Source organism: Triticum dicoccoides, chromosome 3B, assembly GCF_002162155.2.
Source record: "Triticum dicoccoides isolate Atlit2015 ecotype Zavitan chromosome 3B, WEW_v2.0, whole genome shotgun sequence".
NCBI lineage: Eukaryota > Viridiplantae > Streptophyta > Magnoliopsida > Poales > Poaceae > Triticum > Triticum dicoccoides.
The window spans coordinates 850,027,362-850,048,554 of record NC_041385.1 but is presented as its reverse complement, the minus strand read 5'-3'; the positions used below and the strand labels follow the sequence as shown (position 1 = coordinate 850,048,554).

The following is a 21,193-nucleotide window of genomic DNA, read 5'->3' as shown; positions in this document are numbered from 1 at the left end:
TCTTGACTCTTCGCCGCCAAATCGCAGTCTGCCATAGGATCAATTGTTCGGCCTTGACAGTAGCAAAAGTTCTGAGAACTGCTTCAACAGCAGAGAGAGACCTCCTCTCTTCAACGACATTAAAAAAGGATATGACGTGCTTGTTATTATCCAAAAGAACCCGCAGACTAGGCTTCGTACGACACCAATGTCGCAGGGCAGCCCGAACGCGCCTCATTTTCAAACTAATCATGGACACAGAAGAACAGATATGTCGTGTGCCTTGAGCCCATGCCTCTGTGATGATGTTCTGAGGTTCTTCCATCTCCAACCAATGATTTTCCATACGGAACAACTTACTCTTGGGTGTGTCTGTGGAGAAGGACAGGAGAACAGGCGCATGATCTAATGTGGTTGTGGCAATGCAAGAAGCAGTGGATTGCAAAAAACTGAGATTCCAAGCTGAATTGACTAACACACGATCCAGGCGAACTAGGGTGGGTTGATCGCATTTGTTGGACCAAGTATAGAGCATGTTGTCAACCTGCACATCATCCAAACCATGCCCTCTGATCCAAGCATTAAAGGCTTCCATCATACTCCAGTTTATCTATCCTCGAGACTTCTCATGGGCGTACCTGTACATGTCGAAGTCGCCCAGTACCACCCATGGAAGATCAGGTGATCCAGCTACAGAGCTGACTGTGTCGAAGAAGCTTGATCTCTCCGAATTCAAACATGGGGCATAAACCGCCGTAAGCAGGCAGGAGTTGTTTGTTAATGTAGAAGTCCTCTTCACAGTAACATGGAACTGGTGCAATGTAACCACTTGGCCCAGGACCACGGCAGGATCCCAGGCCACCAAAATTCCCCCGGCCGTACCGTCCGAGAGAGTGATAGCATGCTCTTTGAGATTCACCAGCAAGAAAGCTCGCAACTTGAAGGGGGAGAGAGAGGACAGCTTGGTTTCCTGCAAGCAAACAACACTAGGGCAGCAAGAGATTATAGTATCACGAACCAACAAGCATTTATCATCATCACCGAGTCCACGAACATTCCAATTTAGGATCCTCATAATGCAGTAAAGAACGCACAGCCTAGAGCATGAACAAGAGGACTAAGAAACAGAACTAGCTAGAAAAAGCATGATCATGATAAAGCATACAATGCAAAGCACCAGACTAGATTTGCCGCAGAGGCAGCATACAGACTCTTGACTGACTGACCAACCAAACCTGCCAAAACTGAAGATAGACTAAACCTGGCCGGCTAATAACCATAGCAGAAGCAACCACGACAACAGACTACAGAGCACAAACAAGGACGAAGACCAGATCGACACTACGACAAGCAGCACTGCCTGAAGGCCAACATGAGTGACAGCCTTCCAAACCATTGTAAGAGTTGAAGACGCATGCATGAGAGCCAGTGGAAGCGCTGGCAGAGGTGGAGGCGTCATCCGAAGAAGAAGCGGGGGTGGCTCAGCTCTTGGCTTGTTCCATGATGGCACTGACGTTGAGGTCGCAACACTGAGCGATTTGCTTCAGTTTGCCCCGAGTAAGCGGTGACGGCATGTTCAGGAGTGGCAACTCAAGAAGACCAGCCACCGTCGCCGTTTTGGTCTTCTTGCAGCGAGATGAGGAGCTAGAACGACGAGACGGCCCAGAGCTGGAGCCGGACCCTGTGGCCGCCGCCTTCCTCTTAGCAGCGTGCTCCACAGATCCCATTCGCGCGCCGTCGTAGGCCTGCCTAATGCGCGGGCTGCGCCTAGGAGAGGCGGTGAGCACCTGAGGCGGTGCCTCCTCCTCCTCCTGATGGGCAGGATCAGGCGCCCTGACCGCGTCCAGCCCCCCCTTAGCAGCCATCGCCGGAGCCTGAATCTCCACCACCTCATTGAGATCGAAGGCCGCAGTGATGGCCAAGGCAGCCACACCCATGCCCGGGGCAGAAGGGGGAAGAGTTGTTGTTGGGGAACATAGCAGAAATTCAAAATTTTCCTCTGTGTCACCAAGATCTATCTATGGAGAAACCAGCAACGAGGGGAAGGAGAGTGCATCTACATACCCTTATAGATCGCTAAGCGAAAGCGTTCAAGAGAACGGGGTTGAAGGAGTCGTACACGTCCTGATCCAAATCACCGGAGATCCTAGTGCCGAACGGACGGCACCTCCGCGTTTAACACACGTACAGCCCGGTGATGTCTCCCATGCCTTCATCTAGCAAGGAGAGAGGGAGAGGTTGAGGAAGACTCCGTCCAGCAGCAGCACAACGGCGTGGTGGTGGTGGAGGAGCGTGGTAATCCTGCAGGGCTTCGCCAAGCACCGCGGGAGAGGAGGAGGACTTGGGAGAGGGGAAGGGCTGCGCCAGAACTTGGGTGTGCAGCTGCCCTCCCACCCCCCACATATATATAGGGGCAAGGGAGAGGGGGCCGGCCCCCTCAGATCCAATATGAGGAGGGGGCGGCGGCCAAGGGGGGGATGAGTGCCTCCCAAGTCAAGTGGAGGCCCTCCCCCTTAGGGTTTCCCCTCTCCCATGCGCATGGGCCTCGGGGGGCTGGTGCCCCTGGCCCATTAAGGCTAGGGCGCTCCCCCTACAGCCCATGCTACTGTATTGGACGTGGTGGAACAATTTCCGGACCTCCGGACCCCTCCGGAATCCTCCGGAACCTTCTGGAAGCTTCCCGGTACAATACCGAAAAAACCCGAACTTTTTCCGGAACCCGAACAACAACTTTCCATATATAAATCTTTACCTCCGGACCATTCCGGAACTCCTCGTGACGCCGGGATCTCATCCGGGACTCCGAACAACATTCGGTAACCACATACAAACTTCCTTTATAACCCTAGCGTCATCGAACCTTAAGTGTGTAGACCCTACGGGTTCGAGAACCATGCAGACATGACCGAGACATTCTCCGGTCAATAACCAACAGCGGGATCTGGATACCCATGTTGGCTCCCACATGTTCCATGATGATCTCATTGGATGAAGCACGATGTCAAGGACTCAATCAATCCCGTATACAATTCCCTTTGTCTAACGGTATTATACTTGCCCGAGATTCGATCGTCGGTATACCGATACCTTGTTCAATCTCGTTACCGGCAAGTCTCTTTACTCGTTCCGTAACACATCATCCTGTGATCAACCCCTTGGTCACATTGTGCACATTATGATGATGTCCTACCGAGTGGGCCCAGAGATATCTCTCCCTTTACACGGAGTGACAAATCCCAGTCTCGATTCGTGCCAACCCAACAGTCACTTTCGGAGATACCTGTAGTGCACCTTTATAGCCACCCAGTTACGTTGTGACGTTTGGTACACCCAAAGCATTCCTACGGTATCCGGGAGTTGCACAATCTCATGGTCTAAGGAAATGATACTTGACATTATAAAAGCTTTAGCATACGAACTACGATCTTTGTGCCAGGCTTAGGATTGGGTCTTGTCCATCACATCATTCTTCTAATGATTTGATCCCGTTATCAACGACATCCAATGTCCATGGTCAGGAAACCGTAACCATCTTTTGATCAACGAGCTAGTCAACTAGAGGCTTACTAGGGACATGGTGTTGTCTATGTACCCACACATGTATCTGAGTTTCCTATCAATACAATTATAGCATGGATAATAAACGATTATCATGAACAAGGAAATATAATAATAACTAATTTATTATTGCCTCTAGGGCATATTTCCAACAGTCTCCCACTTGCACTAGAGTCAATAATCTAGTTCACATCGCCATGTGATTAACATTGACAGGTCACATCGCCATGTGACCAACATCCAAAGAGTTTACTAGTGTCATTAAACTAGTTCACATCATCATGTGATTAAGACTCAATGAGTTCTGGGGTTTGATCATGTTTTGCTTGTGAGAGAGGTTTTAGTCAACGGGTCTGCAACATTCAGATCCGTATGTACTTCGCAAATTTCTAGGTCATATTGTAAATGCTTCTTCCACGCTCCACTTGGAGCTATTCCAAATGGTTGCTCCACTATACGTATCCGGTTTGCTACTCAGAGTCATTCGAATAGGTGTTAAAGCATGCATCGACATAACCCTTTGCGCCGAACTCTTTATCACCTCCATAATCGAGAAACATTTCCTTATTCCTCTAAGGATAATTTTGACCGCTGTCCAATGATCGTTCCTGGATCATTTTTTTGTACCCCTTGACTGGCTCATGGCAAGGCACACTTCCGGTGCGGTACACAGCATAGCATACTATAGAGCCTACGTCTGAAGCATAGGGGACGACCTTCGTCCTTTCTCTCTTTTCTGCCGTTGTCGAGCTTTAAGTCTGAACTTCATACCTTACATCTCAGGCAAGAACTCCTTCTTTGACTGATCCATCTTGAACACCTTCAAGATCATGTTAAGGTATATGCTCATTTGAAAGTACCATTAAGCAGTTTTTTTATCTATCCTCATAGATCTTGATGCTCAATGTTCAAGTAGCTTAATCCAGGTTATGTATTGAAAAACACCTTTCAAATAACCCTATATGCTTTCCAGAAATTCTACATCATTTCTGATCAACAATATGTCAACAACATATACTCATTAGAAATTCTATAGTGCTCCCACTCACTTCTTTGGAAATACAAGTTTCTCATAAACTTTGGATAAACCCAAAATCTTTGATCATCTCATCAAAGCGTACATTCCAACTCCGAGATGCTTACTCCGGTCCTTAGAAGGATCGCTGGAGCCAGCACACCTTTTAGCATCCTTAGGATCGACAAAAACTTTCTGATTGTATCACATACAACCTTTCCTTACGAAAACTGGTAAGGAAACTCGTTTTGACATCCATCTTCCAGATTCCATAAATGCAGCTAATGCTAACATGATTCCGACGGACTTAAGCATCGCTACGGATGAGAAAATCTCATCGTAGTCAACTCCTTGAACTTGTGAAAAACTCTTCGCCACAAGTCGAGCTTCATAGACGGTGTCATTACCGTCCACGTCCGTCTTCTTCTTAAAGATCCATTTATCTCAATGGCTTACCGATCATCGGGCAAGTCCACCAAAGTCCATGCTTTGTTCTGATACATGGATCCTATCTCGGATTTCATGGCTTCTAACCATTTGTCGGAATATGGGCCCACCATCGCTTCTCCATAGCTTGTAGGTTCATTATTGTCTAGCAACATGACCTTCAAGACAGGATTACTGTATCACTCTGAAGTAGTATGCATCCTTGTCACCCTACGAGGTACGGTAGTGACTTGATCCGAAACTTCATGATCACTATCATAAGCTTCTACTTCAATTGGTGTAGGCGCCACATGAACAACTCCCTGTGCCCTGCTACACACTTGTTGAAGTGACGGTTTAATAACCTCATCAAGTCTCCACCATCCTCCCACTCAATTCTCGAGACAAACCTTTCCTCGAGAAAGGACCCGATTCAAGAAACAATCCCTATTGCTTTCGGATCTGAATTAGGAGGTATACCCAACCGTTTTGGGTGTCCTATGAAGATGCATTTTATCCGCTTTGGGTTCGAGCTTATCAACCTAAAACCTTTTTCACATAAGCGTCGCAGCCCCAAACTTTTAATAAACGGCAACTTAGGTTTCTCCAAACCATGGTTCAAATGGTGTCGTCTCAACAGAATTACGTGGTGCCCTATTAAAGTGAGTGCGGTTGTCTCTAATGCCTAACCCATGAATGATAGTGGTAATTCGATAAGAGACATCATGGTACGCACCATATCTAATAGGGTGCAACTATGATGTTCGGACACACCATCACACTATGGTGTTCCAGGCGGTATTAATTGTGAAACAATTTCCACAATGTCTTAATTGCGTGCCAAAGCTCGTAACTCAGATACTCATCTCTATGATCATATCATAGACATTTTATCCTCTTGTCACAATGATCTTCAACTTCACTCTGAAATTACTTGAACCATTCAATAATTCAGACTTGTGTTTCATCAAGTAAATATACTCAACATCTACTCGAATCATCTGTGAAGTAAGAACATAACGAAATTTACTGCATGTCTCAGCACTCATTGGACTGCACACATCAAAATGTGTTACTTCCAACAAGTTGCTATCTTGTTCCATCTTACTGAAAACGAGGTTTTTTAGTCATCTTGCCCATGTGGTATGATTTGCATATCTCAAGTGATTCAAAATCAAGTGAGTCCAAACGATCCATCTGCATGGAGTTTCTTCATGCGTATACACCAATAGACATGGTTTGCATGTCTCAAACTTTTCAAAAACGAGTGAGTCCAAAGATCCATCAACATGGAGCTTCTTCATGCGTTTTATACCAATATGACTTACATGGCAGTGCCACAAGTAAGTGGTACCATCATTACTATCTTATATCTTTTGGCATGAAAATGTGTATCACTACGATCGAGATTCAATAAACCATTCCTTTAGGTGCAAGACCATTGAAGGTATTATTCAAATAAATAGAGTAACCATTATTCCCCTTAAATGAATAATCGTATTGCGATAGACATAATACAATCATGTCTATGCTCAACGCAAACACCAAATGACAATTATTCAAGTTTAATACTAATCTTGATGGTAGAGGGAGCGTGCGATGTTTGATCACATCAAACTTGGAAACACTTCCAACACATATCGTCAGCTCACCTTTAGCTAGTCTCCGTTTATTCCGTAGCTCTTTTATTTCGAGTTACCAACACTTAGCAACCGAACCGGTATCTTAATACCCTGGTGCTACTAGGAATACTAGTAAAGTACACATTAACATAATGTATATCCAATATACTTCTATCGACCTTGCCAGCCTTCTCATCTACCAAGTATCTAGGGTAATTCTACTCCAGTGGCTGTTCCCCTTATTACAGAAGCACTTAGTCTCGGGTTTGGGTTCAACCTTGGGTTTCTTCACTAGAGCAGCAGCTGATTTGCCGTTTCATGAAGTATCCCTTCTTGCCCTTGCCCTTCTTGAAACTAGTGGTTTCACCAACCATCAACAATTGATGCTCCTTCTTGATTTCTACTTTCGCGGTGTCAAACATCGCGAATACCTCAAGGATCATCATATCTATCCCTGATATGTTATAGTTCATCACGAAGCTCTAGCAGCTTGGTGGCAATGACTTTGGAGAAACATCACTGTCTCATCTGGAAGATCAACTCCCACTCGATTCAAGTGATTGTTGCACTCAGTCAATCTGAGCACAAGCTCAATGATTGAGCCTTTCTCCCTTAGTTTGCAGGCTAAGAAAATCGTCGGAGGTCTTATACCTCTTGACGTGGGCACGAGCCTGAAATCCCAATTTCAGCCCTCAAAACATCTCTTATGTTCCGTGACATTTCGAAAAACGTATTTGGTGCCTCTACTCTAAACCATTTAACTGAACTATCATGTAGTTATCAAAACGTGTATGTCCGATGTTCACAACATCCATAGACGATGTTTGGGGTTCTGCACACTGAGCGGTGCATTAAGGACATAAGCTTTCTACTGATCGCATAATCGCTACTATCAACTTTCAACTATATTTTCTCTAGGAACATATCTAAAACAGTAGAACTAAAGCGCGAGCTATGACATAATTTGCAAAGATCTTTTGACTATGTTCAGGATAATTAAGTTCATCTTATGAACTCCCACTCAGATAGACATCCCTCTAGTCATCTAAGTGATTACATGATCCGAGTCAACTAGGCCGTGTCCGATCATCACGTGAGATGGACTAGTCATCATCGATGAACATCTTCATGTTGATCGTATCCTCCATACGACTCATGCTCGACCTTTCGGTCTCTTGTGTTCCGAGGCCATGTCTGTACATGCTAGGCTCGTCAAGTTAACCTAAGTGTTTCGCGTGTGTAAATCTGGCTTACACCCATTGTATGTGAACGTAAGAATCTATCACACCCGATCATCACGTGGTGCTTCGAAACGATGAACTTTCGCAACGGTGCACAGTTAGGGGGAACACTTTCTTGAAATTTTAATGAGGGATCATCTTATTTACTACCGTCGTTCTAAGCAAATAAGATGTATAAACACGATAAACATCACATGCAATCAAATAGTGACATGATATGGCCAATATCATATTGCTCCTTTTGATCTCCATCTTCGGGGCTCCATGATCATCATCGTCACCGGCATGACACCATGATCTCCATCATCACGATCTCCATCATCGTGTCTCCATGAAGTTGTCTCGCCAACTTATTACTTCTACTACTATGGCTACCGGTTAGCAATAAAGTAAAGTAATTACATGGCGTTGTTCAATGACACGCAGGTCATACAATAAATAAAGACAACTCCTATGGCTCCTGCCGGTTTTCATACTCATCGACATGCAAGTCGTGATTCCTATTACAAGAACATGATCAATCTCATACATCACATATCGTTCATCACATTCTTCTTGGCCATATCACATCACATAGCGTACCCTGCAAAAACAAGTTAGACGTCCTCTAATTGTTGTTTGCATGTTTTGCGTGGCTGCTATGGGTTTCTAGCAAGAACTTTTCTTACCTACGCAAAAGCCACAAGGTGATATGCCAATTGCTATTTACCCTTCATAAGGACCCTTTTCATCGAATCCGATCCGACTAAAGTGGGAGAGACTGGCACCCGCTAGCCACCTTATGCAACAAGTGCATGTCAGTCGGTGGAACCTGTCTCACGTAAGTGTACGTGTAAGGTCGGTCCGGGCCGCTTCATCCCACAATGCCGCCGAATCAAGATTGGACTAGTAACGGTAAGCATATTGAACAAAATCAAAGCCCACAACTATTTTGTGTTCTACTCGTGCAAAGAATCTACGCAATAGACCTAGCTCTGATACCACTGTTGGGGAACATAGCAGAAATTCAAAATTTTCCTACATGTCACCAAGATCTATCTATGGAGAAACCAGCAATGAGGGGAAGGAGAGTGCATCTACATACCCTTGTAGATCGCTAAGCGGAAGCGTTCAAGAGAACGGGGTTGAAGGAGTCATACTCGTCGTGATCCAAATCACCGGAGATCCTAGTGCCGAACGGACGGCACCTCCGCGTTCAACACATGTACAACCCGGTGACGTCTCCCATGCCTCGATCCAGCAAGGAGAGAGGGAGAGGTTGAGGAAGACTCCGTCCAGCAGCAGCACAACGGCGTGGTCGTGGTGGAGGAGCGTGGTAATCCCGCAGGGCTTCGCCAAGCACCGCGGGAGAGGAGGAGGACTTGGAAGAAGGGAAGGGCTGCGCCAGAACTTGGGTGTGCAGCTGCCCTCCCACCCCCCCACATATATATAGGGGCAAGGGAGAGGGGGGCCGGCCCCCTCAGATCCAATCTGAGGAGGGGGCGGCGGCCAAGGGGGGCAGGAGTGCCTCCCAAGTCAAGTGGAGGCCCTCCCCCTTAGGGTTTCCCCTCTCCCATGCGCATGGGCCTTGGGGGGGCTGGTGCCCCTGGCCCATTAAGGCTAGGGCGCCCCCTACAGCCCATTCTACTGTATTGGACGTGGTGGAACAATTTCCGGACCTCCGGACCCCTCCGGAATCCTCCGGAACCTTCTGGAAGCTTCCCGGTACAATACCGAAAAAACCCGAACTTTTTTCGGAACCCGAACAACAACTTTCCATATTTAAATCTTTACCTCCGGACCACTCCGGAACTCCTCGTGACGCCGGGATCTCATCCGGGACTCCGAACAACATTCGGTAACCACATACAAACTTCCTTTATAACCCTAGCGTCATCGAACCTTAAGTGTGTAGACCCTACGGATTCGGGAACCATGCAGACATGACCGAGACGTTCTCCGGTCAATAACCAACAGCGGGATCTGGATACCCATGTTGGCTCCCACATGTTCCACGATGATCTCATCGGATGAACCACGATGTCAAGGACTCAATCGATCCCGTATACAATTCCCTTTGTCTAACGGTATTGTACTTGCCCGAGATTCGATCGTTGGTATACCGATACCTTGTTCAATCTCGTTACCGGCAAGTCTCTTTACTTGTTCCGTAACACATCATCCCGTGATCAACCCCTTGGTCACATTGTGCACATTATGATGATGTCCTACCGAGTGGGCCCAGAGATACCTCTCCGTTTACACGGAGTGACAAATCCCAGTCTCGATTCATGCCAACCCAACAGACACTTTCGGAGATACCTGTAGTGCACATTTATAGCCACCCAGTTACGTTGTGACGTTTGGTACACCCAAAGCATTCCTACAGTATCCGGGAGTTGCACAATCTCATGGTCTAAGGAAATGATACTTGACATTATAAAAGCTTTAGCATACGAACTACGATCTTTGTGCCAGGCTTAGGATTGGGTCTTGTCCATCACATCATTCTTCTAATGATGTGATCCCGTTATCAACGACATCCAATGTCCATGGTCAGGAAACCGTAACCATCTGTTGATCAACGAGCTAGTCAACTAGAGGCTTACTAGGGACATGGTGTTGTCTATGTACCCACACATGTATCTGAGTTTCCTATCAGTACAATTATAGCATGGATAATAAACGATTATCATGAACAAGGAAATATAATAATAACTAATTTATTATTGCCTCTAAGGCATATTTCCAACAGCTGCAACGTGGCCGCGGGCAGAAGCTCCCCGGCTGGCGGCTGAAGCCGCGGCTGGCGGTAGCTGCAAAGAGCAGTGGCCACCTGGGGGGAGCGCAGCGCAGGCCCCGTGCTGCAGATCGGTGGAGACTACTGGAGATGGTTGACCACACGACAGAATCCCAGGCTCTGGGCGTGGGATGTGGTGGAAGGGCCGGGAGCAGATGGGCCTGGCCACCAGAATTTGGTGGGCTCGGTAGTGTTGCTGGGCTGGAAACTGGGCTACTGGTGGGCCAGCACTGGAGAAAATGAGCGCGGGCCCAACAGCAGGAAGCAGCCTAACAGGCACATTGGCCTTAGGCGGGTGCCTGCATTCCACAGAAGGGATCAGCGGAAGCGTGCAGGAGCAAAGCCCTCCATCCATCATCTTGGGCCAAAAGTTGAAGAAGAGAGAGCGTGCACTTTCCCGCGTGAACTCCCCCTTGGTGTAGTCGAAGCAGGGGAAGGTTGATCTTACATGCCGCATCAGCTTTGCGCTCAACATTCTTTCTTACATACTTCAGATGTGTGGCCCTTTTCCACACTGGAACACGGCCCGCACAAGGTACCATACCCACCAGATTCTTTGGAATTCTCCAAAATTATCATTGCAAGCATCAGCCATGTACATAATCCTTTGTCTCTAGTTTATGTTTATCTCCAGCAATCACAATGTTTACCCTTTGCTCTTCGTTGCAGCTTGAGTTAGCTTATCTCCGCAACAGCTAAATTGGAGACGGACAGTTACTGTTACTTAGTTCAGTTAGCTTATCTAAGACTTGTGTTACTCCTCCAAAAAATGTGTTACTGCATTGCGAGATAGCAGGCGGAGTGGAGGCTGGACATGAGAGCTGCAAGACTGGCGGCGCAGCAAGCGGCGCAGCAGGTGGCGCAACAGGGGCGAATCATGCAAAGGGAAAGACGTCCTCGTGGAAGTGAACATGTCGTGAAGTAAGGACGTGGTGTGTGACGGGATTAAAACAGCAGTAGCCGCGGTGATCTGCGGGATAACCTAGGAAGGCGCAGGCGATCGAGCGACAGTCGAGCTTGTGACGTGCAGTAGAGGCAGTATTTGGGTAGCATAAACAACCGAACATGCGGAGTAAGCTGTAGTCCGGAGCCACACCGAGAAGAAGTTCATGGAGCTGCTATGGCAAGGCCGTCGGTTGAGCAGACAGTTACTATTGAAGGAGGGAGGAAGACTATGGGATTCAACACACTTCGATTAGCTCTGCGCTGTGACTATATACAGTTTACGGAGGATGATCGTGTGCCACTACCAGGCCAGATCGTGGGCAGTTTGCGTGCCCACTACTCACGTACATGCGCTGACTAAGTTACAATGCGCATATACAGGTCATACAAGTACATGCTACGTATACTCTCAGCGCGCACAATCGCTAATCGAGCTCCAGCGGAGACGCAATAACCGCGCGCGCGGCATAAAGAGTTCAGCGCACGGTACGAATCGCCATTGCGCGCCGTTTATTTGTTGCGCCCGCTACCGCGCGCCACACACTCGAGCGCCTGATCGCGACTTCCACCTACCCCGACCCAGGCGCTGGCGCCGCCTCCCGCACCACCCCATTTGTTCCGGCGACCATTCCGGCGCTTCCCCGGCCTATCCCCGTGCCATCGCCGCTTCCTCCTTCTCCCTCCGGGCGCCGCCGCCCCTCGCGCGCGCGATTCCTCTGACGAGCAGCGCTCGGCCGCCCACTGCCGCTCGGCGCCCACAAGGTGTTCAACAAAACGCTTGCAAGGTATGTATTGCTTCAACTTCACATTTTTTACATGAATTTGGTGCATATTGTTTGTAGTTTTTATAGCCTAGTTTAAACTGAACATTATAGATGAGTTCGTCATATGATTCTTCCGAAGAAGAATTTGATATTGAAGAGGAGGAGGATCTTGGAATGATCCTAACTATGCACATCAATAAAAAACCGAAGCACGGTGGTTCGGTTATTGGTCGGCAGAAAATTTAGAGGGATAGGATCGATGCCCACAACAGATTGATCAGGCGCTATTTTGCGGATAATCCTGTGTACCCCGAGTCGTACTTCCGGCGCCAGTTTAGGATGAGCACCGAGTTGTTCAGACGCATTGCAGAGAAACTAGCGAGGCATGACCGGTTTTTTCAGCAAAGGAGGAATGCCGCTGGAGAGCTCGGGCATAGCACCTTTCAGAAGGTGACAACCGCTTTGCATATGTTGGTATACGGTATTCCCGCTGATCTAGTTGATGACCACTTGGTCATGGGTGAGAGTCAAGCCATCATGTGTGTCAAGCGCTTCGCAGTCAGAATTGTACAAGTGTCTCGCCAGGAGTATTTGAGATCTCTCAATGCTGAAGACGCCGCAAGGCTATTGGAGATGAACAAAGCTCGCGGCTTCCCAGGTATGCTTGGCTCAATAGATTGCATGCATTGGAGTTGGAAGAATTGTCTTAAGACATGGCTTGTGCAATCGGCCAAAAAAAGGGTTCCACTATAATCCTTGAAGCGGTGGCTGATCAAGAGACTTGGATTTTGCATGCTTTTAATCGGTCACCACTGATGAATAAGATTGCAAATGGTGAACTGCCACCGGTGCAGTTTGTAGCAAATGGCCATATATACAACTATGACTACTATCTTGCGAATGGCATCTACCAAAAGTGGCAAACATTTATGAAGCCGTTGAAAAAACCGGAAGGTAAGAAAAATCTTGATTTCCACAATGCTCAGGCGGCGGCTAGAAAAGATGTGGAGAGAGCTTTTGGGATTTTGCAAGCCCAATTTGCTATTGTGAGAGGACCGACTAGATTTTGGGATCAAAAGATACTTTGGTACATCATGCACGCTTGTGTGATCATGCACAACATAATCATCGAGAATGAGTGTGGCCAAGATTTAGACTACTCTCAGTATGACCTCATGAGACATCTCGTGTGAGTGCGGCGGATGGCTGCCAGGGTGGCCCGTTTTGTTGCCTCATATCATACCATTCGACATGCCGAAACGCATAATGATCTTTAGAAGGATCTCATTGAGGAGTGGTGGACATGGAATGACTGACAAAGAGCATCATGATTTGTGCGTTTGATGTTGTATTGTTAAACTATTTGTTTACAAAGATTTTCTCATTAGAAGATCTGGAGAAAGTGCAAACAAGAATACAAAGATTTTCTCATTAGAAGAGCTGGAGAAGGCAACAAATAACTTCGATCCTACACGTATCATCGGACGTGGGGGCCATGGCATGGTTTACAAAGGCATATTATCCGATCAGGGTGTCATTGCAATAAAAAAGTCTAAGGTCATTGAGGAGTTTGAGATCAGTCAATTCATCAATGAGGTCGCAGTCCTCTCTCAAATAAATCACAGAAATATTGTGAAGCTTTTTGGATGTTGTCTGGAAACAGAGGTTCCACTGCTGGTGTATGATTATGTATCCAGTGGCTCACTGTCTGAAGTTCTTCATGCAGATGCAAATGATGGTTTTTCTTTATCTTGGGGTGATTATTTAAGGATTGCCCTGGAAACAGCAGGAGCTCTGTCTTATCTCCACTCTTCAGCTTCAATATCAATCTTCCATCGTGATGTCAAGTCCTCAAATATACTCTTGGATGTGAACTACACAGCTAAAGTGTCAGATTTTGGCGCATCCAGATTGGTTCCGATCGATCAAACGCACATTGTCACGAATGTGCAGGGTACATTTGGGTACTTAGACCCAGAGTATTTCCATACCAGGCAGCTGAACGGGAAGAGCGATGTGTACAGTTTTGGTGTGGTACTAGTGGAGTTGCTTCTCAGAATGAAGCCTGTATTTACAAGTGAATCAGGCACAGTCAAAAGTTTGTCAAACTATTTCCTCCAGGAGTTCAATGAGGGAAGAATCACAGATATTGTTAATTCTCAGGTCCTTGAGGAGGCAACTGAGGAAGAGATCGACAGTGTCGCATCTTTGGCAGAGCGGTGCTTGAGGTTACACGGCGAAGAAAGACCAACCATGAAACAGGTTGAGACAAAACTGCAGACTCTACGGACAAAACGGATGAACTCATCTCAGCCTGATCCGAGAAATGGAGAACAGATGCAACCAAGGTCGTTAACTCAAAGGAGTAGATCTTCTCGGCAATTGTCTGTACGGCCAGGAGGTAGCCAACGATGCTATAGCTTGGAGGCAGAGTTCTTGTCATCTGCTAGCCTACCACGTTAGATGAGGCTATGGAGCTTATAATAATGGATAATTTGCTTCCTTCTTTTATGAACTGTTGCTAGGACTTGTATTACGGGCTAGTTAGGTTGGTACTATAATAAGCTATGATTTCAGGCATCATGATTGTATCAGTTTCTCGGTTGGGATTATGATTGCTTATATGTGTACACTGGTTTGAATTACCCAGAGAAATGGAGTGAATTACTAGCATATGCATTGTGTTGATGAGATCAATTGTTTATAAGAGATTTAGTGAATTACACTAGCAATGATTTTGAGGGCTCTTATTATTCGCCATTGCATGCCACCGTTGGTACATTGCTGCGTTTTCTTGGTGCTTCTTTTAATACAAAATATATGTTTAATGTTTTTTCTCTTGGCGCAAATACAAAAGGCATTCAGATGCATGTTGGGGAAACAGAAGGAGAATGCACTATGTCCAGCTCTAACATTTCTTTTTTTATTTTATTTTTTTAACTTAAGCTCTAACATTTGTTGGGGCCCATCAGTCCATCACACCGCTGCCGTCCTTCTCCAGTTTGCACTTTCAATGTCAGACAGCAAAGGCCTCTGAAGAATTGAATGTGTATTTTGTGTGCTGAAAAAAACAATCTCAGGCACTGGGTTCTCTCCAGTTCTTGAGATGAACCCACTTGTCCCAGGAAAATGTACAGGTGCTCATTTCTTGTTATCATTTTAGTCGATTCTCTACATTTCTCTACTTTATCTCCAGAGATGAGGTTACTGACTTTGATTTATCTACTTTATCTTGAGCTAATTGTTAGCCTTTGTTAGAATAAATCCGAGGCATACCGTCGATCATCCGAGGACCGAGCAATCACACAAACACGACACCTAGATTTGTTAACGAGATTCACCGATATGAATATATCCCCGGGGCCTGACTATGGGCGCTCCTCCCCATGATACTGCTACAATCCCGCACCCGGTCGCCCTGGACGCCGACACATGCCGCCGACTTCCCCTGCATCCCTGTGCTATTATGTTGACATAGGTTACATTGTGTGTTTACCCTCGCTATATATGAGAGGCCTAGGATATAAGTGCCCTACTAGAACACGACTCCATATCTTATCTAAACACAATACTACTCAGAGTCCAACTGTAGCCTACCTTATACACTATATTCGACACAGCTCTAACAAACTCCACCTTGACAAATATTCTCCACCACCTTGAATCCGTCCATGCGTCAAACTTCCATGTACATTGGACTTGAGTTTATCCCATGAGCACCGCTGCTACTCCAAAGACTTCATGTGACTCCACCTTCAACTTGTAGTCCCTTTTTTTCTTGACAACAGTTAACACTCGAGCAAAATTAAGTTCCTTGTTACTCTAGTTTGTGATCCCAACTTCCAGAGTATCCGTCCAACGTCATCACACACTGATCACTGACCTGCGTGAAAGTGAACAACTCACATATTGGGTGTCGCACATAAGAGTTACCTGAACTCAACATCACCGCTCCTTTCTTGCCCACCTATCTGAAATTTGAAGGAATTTCACCATTGCTTGTAGTCATCCCAAGTCAAATTCACAGTTGTCTCACCACATGTATGACCATCAGAGCCCTGGCACGTCTCCATGTCCCGTGTGTACCGCACGCCTCGCCGCTATTACCGTGTCGAGCATCTGCTGTCCTAGTCGAGTCTCAAGGGTCGCAAACCTACACCACTCAACCCCCACTGCAGAGTACCACCGATCACCACCGACCGATGACGAGTTTCACGCTTCCATCAGTCCACTGGGCTCCGGTCCGAACTACGCGTCACTCGGTTTTTTCAGCTGAATAGGCTTCGATTCTATGGATCCTTACACTATAGCCCCTCAATCCAGCTCCACCTTCAACATGACTTCATGGTAGATGATCAGTCCACCCTCGCGCCTCGTCGACTTCAAGCTCCGTGTGTACACTACCTTGAATCAACCCCGCGCCATAGTCTTGTCGAAGCCACACAAGCCCTCGGGCTTGTGTCACGTGTTTCTACGTCCAGAAGTCGGTCACCATCAGCATCACGCTCCAATGTTCCACAATCTTCTGTACCAACCGAGACTGACTAGTCCGACCCAGCCGAACTTGTCGGGCTACACGACATGCTCTAGACACCACCATGACCTTTGCCATCCATACACAAACGTGTACCGACAAAGAAACCAAAGCAAAGTCCTCCATAGTCTTCACATGTGAACCTGCCGCAGATCAACAAAGCAAAGCTAGCTCAAACTCCTGATTCATCACACGTATGTACTCCCTCCGTTCAGAATTACTTGTCATAAAAATGGATGTATCTACAACTAAAATACATCTAGATACATTCATTTCTTGGATGAGTAATTCCGAACGGAGGGAGTAGCTTGAGGACTTGTTTCTTTCTTTCTTGATAGCATATCACGGCATTTGACTCTCAGCCCTTGTGTCAACTCTTTTTGTCACAAACAAATCCCGACTGGCTCCAAGTACCACGTGGGAACGCACCTCGGCCTCAGTCCCATTGCACGCCTGCAAGCCAGCTAGTGGGCCCCGTCGTCATGGCTGTTGTCCAGCCGCTTGGGCCAAAGCCCAACGCACGTCCGCGCGCCCACTACAGGATCCCAATCCGAGCCCGCTCCTAGACCACGCAAGCGTTGCACAATCCCACTTAGGCCGGGGTGGCTTCAATCGATCGAATCCATCTATACGCTGTCGTTGCACAATTCCGCCGCCCATACGCTCGCCAATTTTCTACCCTCTAGGTTAGGGTTTATCGCCTCTGGCGGCGCTCCCATCGCCGCCTAGAGCTTTTTTCTCCGGTACATCACTGGGCGCCTCTCTGCGCAGCCTGGATCGGGACCGGGAAGCAAAAACCTGAGTCTTCCCGGCCCCTACTGCGGTGAGCCGTCGGCGGAGCTACACCCTAGATGGCGACAGGAGCAGGATCGTCCTCTGCGGGTTGGACAGGGAAGAATTTGGAGGAGATGCTGCAACACCTGGATCTCAAAGATGAAGAATTAGATGACGTGATCGTGGGGGAGGAGGAATCAAAGAAGTATGCAGCAGATGCGCGATGGTTGGCGATCGCGAAGGTAAACACGACGCGGATCTTCAGCGCATCGGCTATGTTCGAAACCATGAAATCGATCTGGAGCTTAGCACATGTGCCGCAGTATAGGGAAGCGGGGGAAAACCTATATATCTTTCTGTTCTGCTTGGGAGACTGGAAGAAAGTTGTCCATGGAGGTCCGTGGCTGTTCAGGGGGATGGGGATGCTGATCGAAGATTATGATGGAAAGCAAGACCCAGAACCCATTACCTTTGATGGCATGTATGTCTGGGCACAGATACACAATATACCGGAGCTTTACCGTAAAATTGAGGTTGTTGATCAACTAGCTAGGCGAATTGGCCGGGTAAAGGAAACACAACTTTCTCCTAGGCTCTTTTATGGAGGGAACTATGTTCGGATCCGGGCTAGGGTTCTGGTCGATAAACCGCTTACTAGGGTTACTCCGTTGAACGTGGTGGGTGAGGGCAGGAAACTTCTCCCTGTCAAGTACGAGAAAATACCCTACTTCTGTCAAGTCTGTGGACTCATGGGTCATAATCACGAGGAGTGTGGAGATGGAGTTTGGGAGGCCAAGGACAAGCAATGGGGAAGCTGGATGTTGGCACAGAGAAGGGAGATAGTACAGGAGCAGCAAGGAGGAGGTCGAGCCTCGCGTGGTGGTCGTTTTGGAGGCCATGGCAGAGGAAGATCGGGAAGGGGTGCACCACCGCCTCGACATACTTCACCAGTACGTAAACGCTCATCTCAGGATGCATGGCTGGATTCGGCAGCAGAAGAGGGAGAGGAAGATGATGTGACTAGTCCACTGAAATCAACTGTCACAAGGGGGAAGGAGCATGAAGGAGTTCAGGGGGCTCGCAGAAACCTGAGCTTCGCTTCGGTTGGAAACAAGCCTGATGAAAACCAGCAAACACAAGGCGCGACTGGGAGTTCTGACACCGGTCATGGGGTACAGGGCGATCTAGGCCAGGCCCTTATGTCTGTACCCCCACCACCTCCAGCATATGTGTCTCCCCGAGATGCCAAGAAAGCGAAGAAATCAGCATCACCATTGAAGCAAAACACAAACAAGATGGCGTTATTGGCGGGCTCCGACTCGGGGCGCCGCCAGGCCCAATGAAAATCTTAAGTTGGAACTGTCGCGGGATAGGCGATCCTGCGATAGTCCGTGAGTTACGTGATCTTGTGGAGATCAGTTCGTCATCTATCTTGTATTTAGTTGAAACCCAAATACAGAAGAGTCATGTTGAAGGTTTGCGTACGTCTTTAGGTTATGATTTCAGTTTTGGTGTCGGTAGTAGTGGTCGCAGTGGTGGTCTTTGTATTTTTTGGAAAATTCCTTAGATGTTTCAATAAAGAATTATTCGGAGTATCATGTGGATGCCTGGGTCACAGAACCGGGTAAGGAGCAATGGAGGTTGACATGTTTTTATGGTGAAGCTACCAGGAGCCTATGGTATAAAACCTGGGACACCATGAAGCGTTTGAGGGGTGAGAGCACACTCCCATGGATGTGTATTGGGGACTTTAATGAGATCTTGAGGCCGGAAGAGCAGCATGGTCCTAATGAGCGTGATAGCTCGCAGATTGATGCGTTCAGAGAAGCTATTGATGTATGTGGCTTAGCGGACCTGGGATACCGCGGATTGGATTGGACGTGGGAGAAGAAGGTTGCTGGAGGGAGCTACTGTCGGGTTCGCTTGGATAGAGCTCTGGCCTCATCTTGTTGGTCTGCCTTATTTCCTTTCGCCTCTGTTGAACACCTTACACTGCAAAATCGGATCATTGCCCTATTCTTCTGGAGACCGACTTGATTGACACGAGTGTTCGCGCAAAGCAAAAACAGTTTCGCTATGAGTGTATGTGGGAAAGAGACCCAAGCTTTGGAGAAGTGCTACTCGATGCCTGGACTACTGTTGGGCGGGCTCAAAGTGTCTCTGATATCTCTCATAAGCTGTCTGTGGTTGCCGGAAAATTACAGAGTTGGGGCCGTACATCGTTTGGCGCGGTTCGATCTGAGCTGCGTCACCTTCGCAAAAAACTAGAGGAGCTGCGCTCGCTCCCTAGCCGCGTGGGGCCGTCAGCTGAGGAAGAACGGGTAGAAGCCCGTATGGTCGAGCTATTCCAACGGGAGGAAATCATGTGGCGTCAGAGGGCACGCATTCAGTGGCTAGCGTAAGGAGACAGTAACACGGAATTTTTTCACCGTAAAGCCAGCGCCCGTAAGGCAAAAAACCGGATAGTTGAGCTGCAGCGAGCTGATGGAACTTTGTGTAAGGAGGAGCATGAGATGGCTGGTATGGCTACTTCTTTCTACAGGGATCTTTACACCTCTGAAAGTACGGTGGGAATCGAGGAGGTCCTCTCCCACATACCGTCCAGGGTAGACACATCCATGAACACATCTTTGGATGCACAGTACAGTAAGGCCAAGGTAAAACGGTCTTGTTTCAGATGTTTCCGACAAAGGCCCCAGGGCCAGACGGCTTCCCGACACATTTCTTTCGGAGACACTGGGAGCTCTGTGGTGATGAGGTTACTGATATGGTGCTTCGAGTTCTTAATGGAGAAGATTCTCCGGAGGAGATCAACAAAATGTTCATTGTTTTAATTCCCAAGATTGCTAGCCCAAAAAATTTAGCACAGTTTCGACCAATAAGCCTCTGCAATGTGATCTTTAAGATTGCATCAAAGGTGTTGGCTAATCGGCTCAAGCTTATTCTCCCCGATATCATCTCCGAGGAACAGTCAACATTTGTACCAGGGCATCTCATTACTGACAATTTCATATCTGCTTATGAGTGTCTCCACTACATGAAAACAAGGAAGCTCAAGGGGAACAGGTTTTGTGCTTTAAAGCTTGATATGATGAAAGCCTACCACTACTAGGGAAAACCTTATACACAGAATCTTACCAGTAGCGCGTGTTAAAATGAGGCGCTACTGCTAATTAGCAGTAGCGCGTCTGCCAAAACCGCGCTACTGTTACCCCCTTAGCAGTAGCGCGGCGGGAACTGTACTCGCTACTACTATAATTGCCACACCGTTCCTGACGTGCTAGGTATAGTAGTAGCGCCCTTCCACAAACGGCGCTACTACTACCGATTTTAGCAGCAACGCGTTGTCCCCTCCCACGCTACTGTTAAATCTATTCTCACCTAACCCCCCGCGCGGCCTGATTCCCTCTTCTTCCTCCCCCAATTCACCACTCTCTCTTCTCCCCCTCGTCGCCTCCGCCTCGCCGCCGTCTCCCCCGACCCCGCCTCGCGGCCGTCTCCCCCGACCCTGCCTCGCCGCTGTCTCCCCCGGCCCCGCCTTACCGCCGTCTCCCCC

At 47.6% G+C, this 21,193-nt stretch overlaps 1 pseudogene; it reads left to right on the top strand.

Annotated features, from left to right (window-relative positions):
• LOC119278923 overlaps positions 1-14,792 on the top strand; it is a 40,990-nt pseudogene extending 26,198 nt beyond the window's left edge.
• The last annotated feature ends 6,401 nt before the right edge of the window (positions 14,793-21,193 follow it).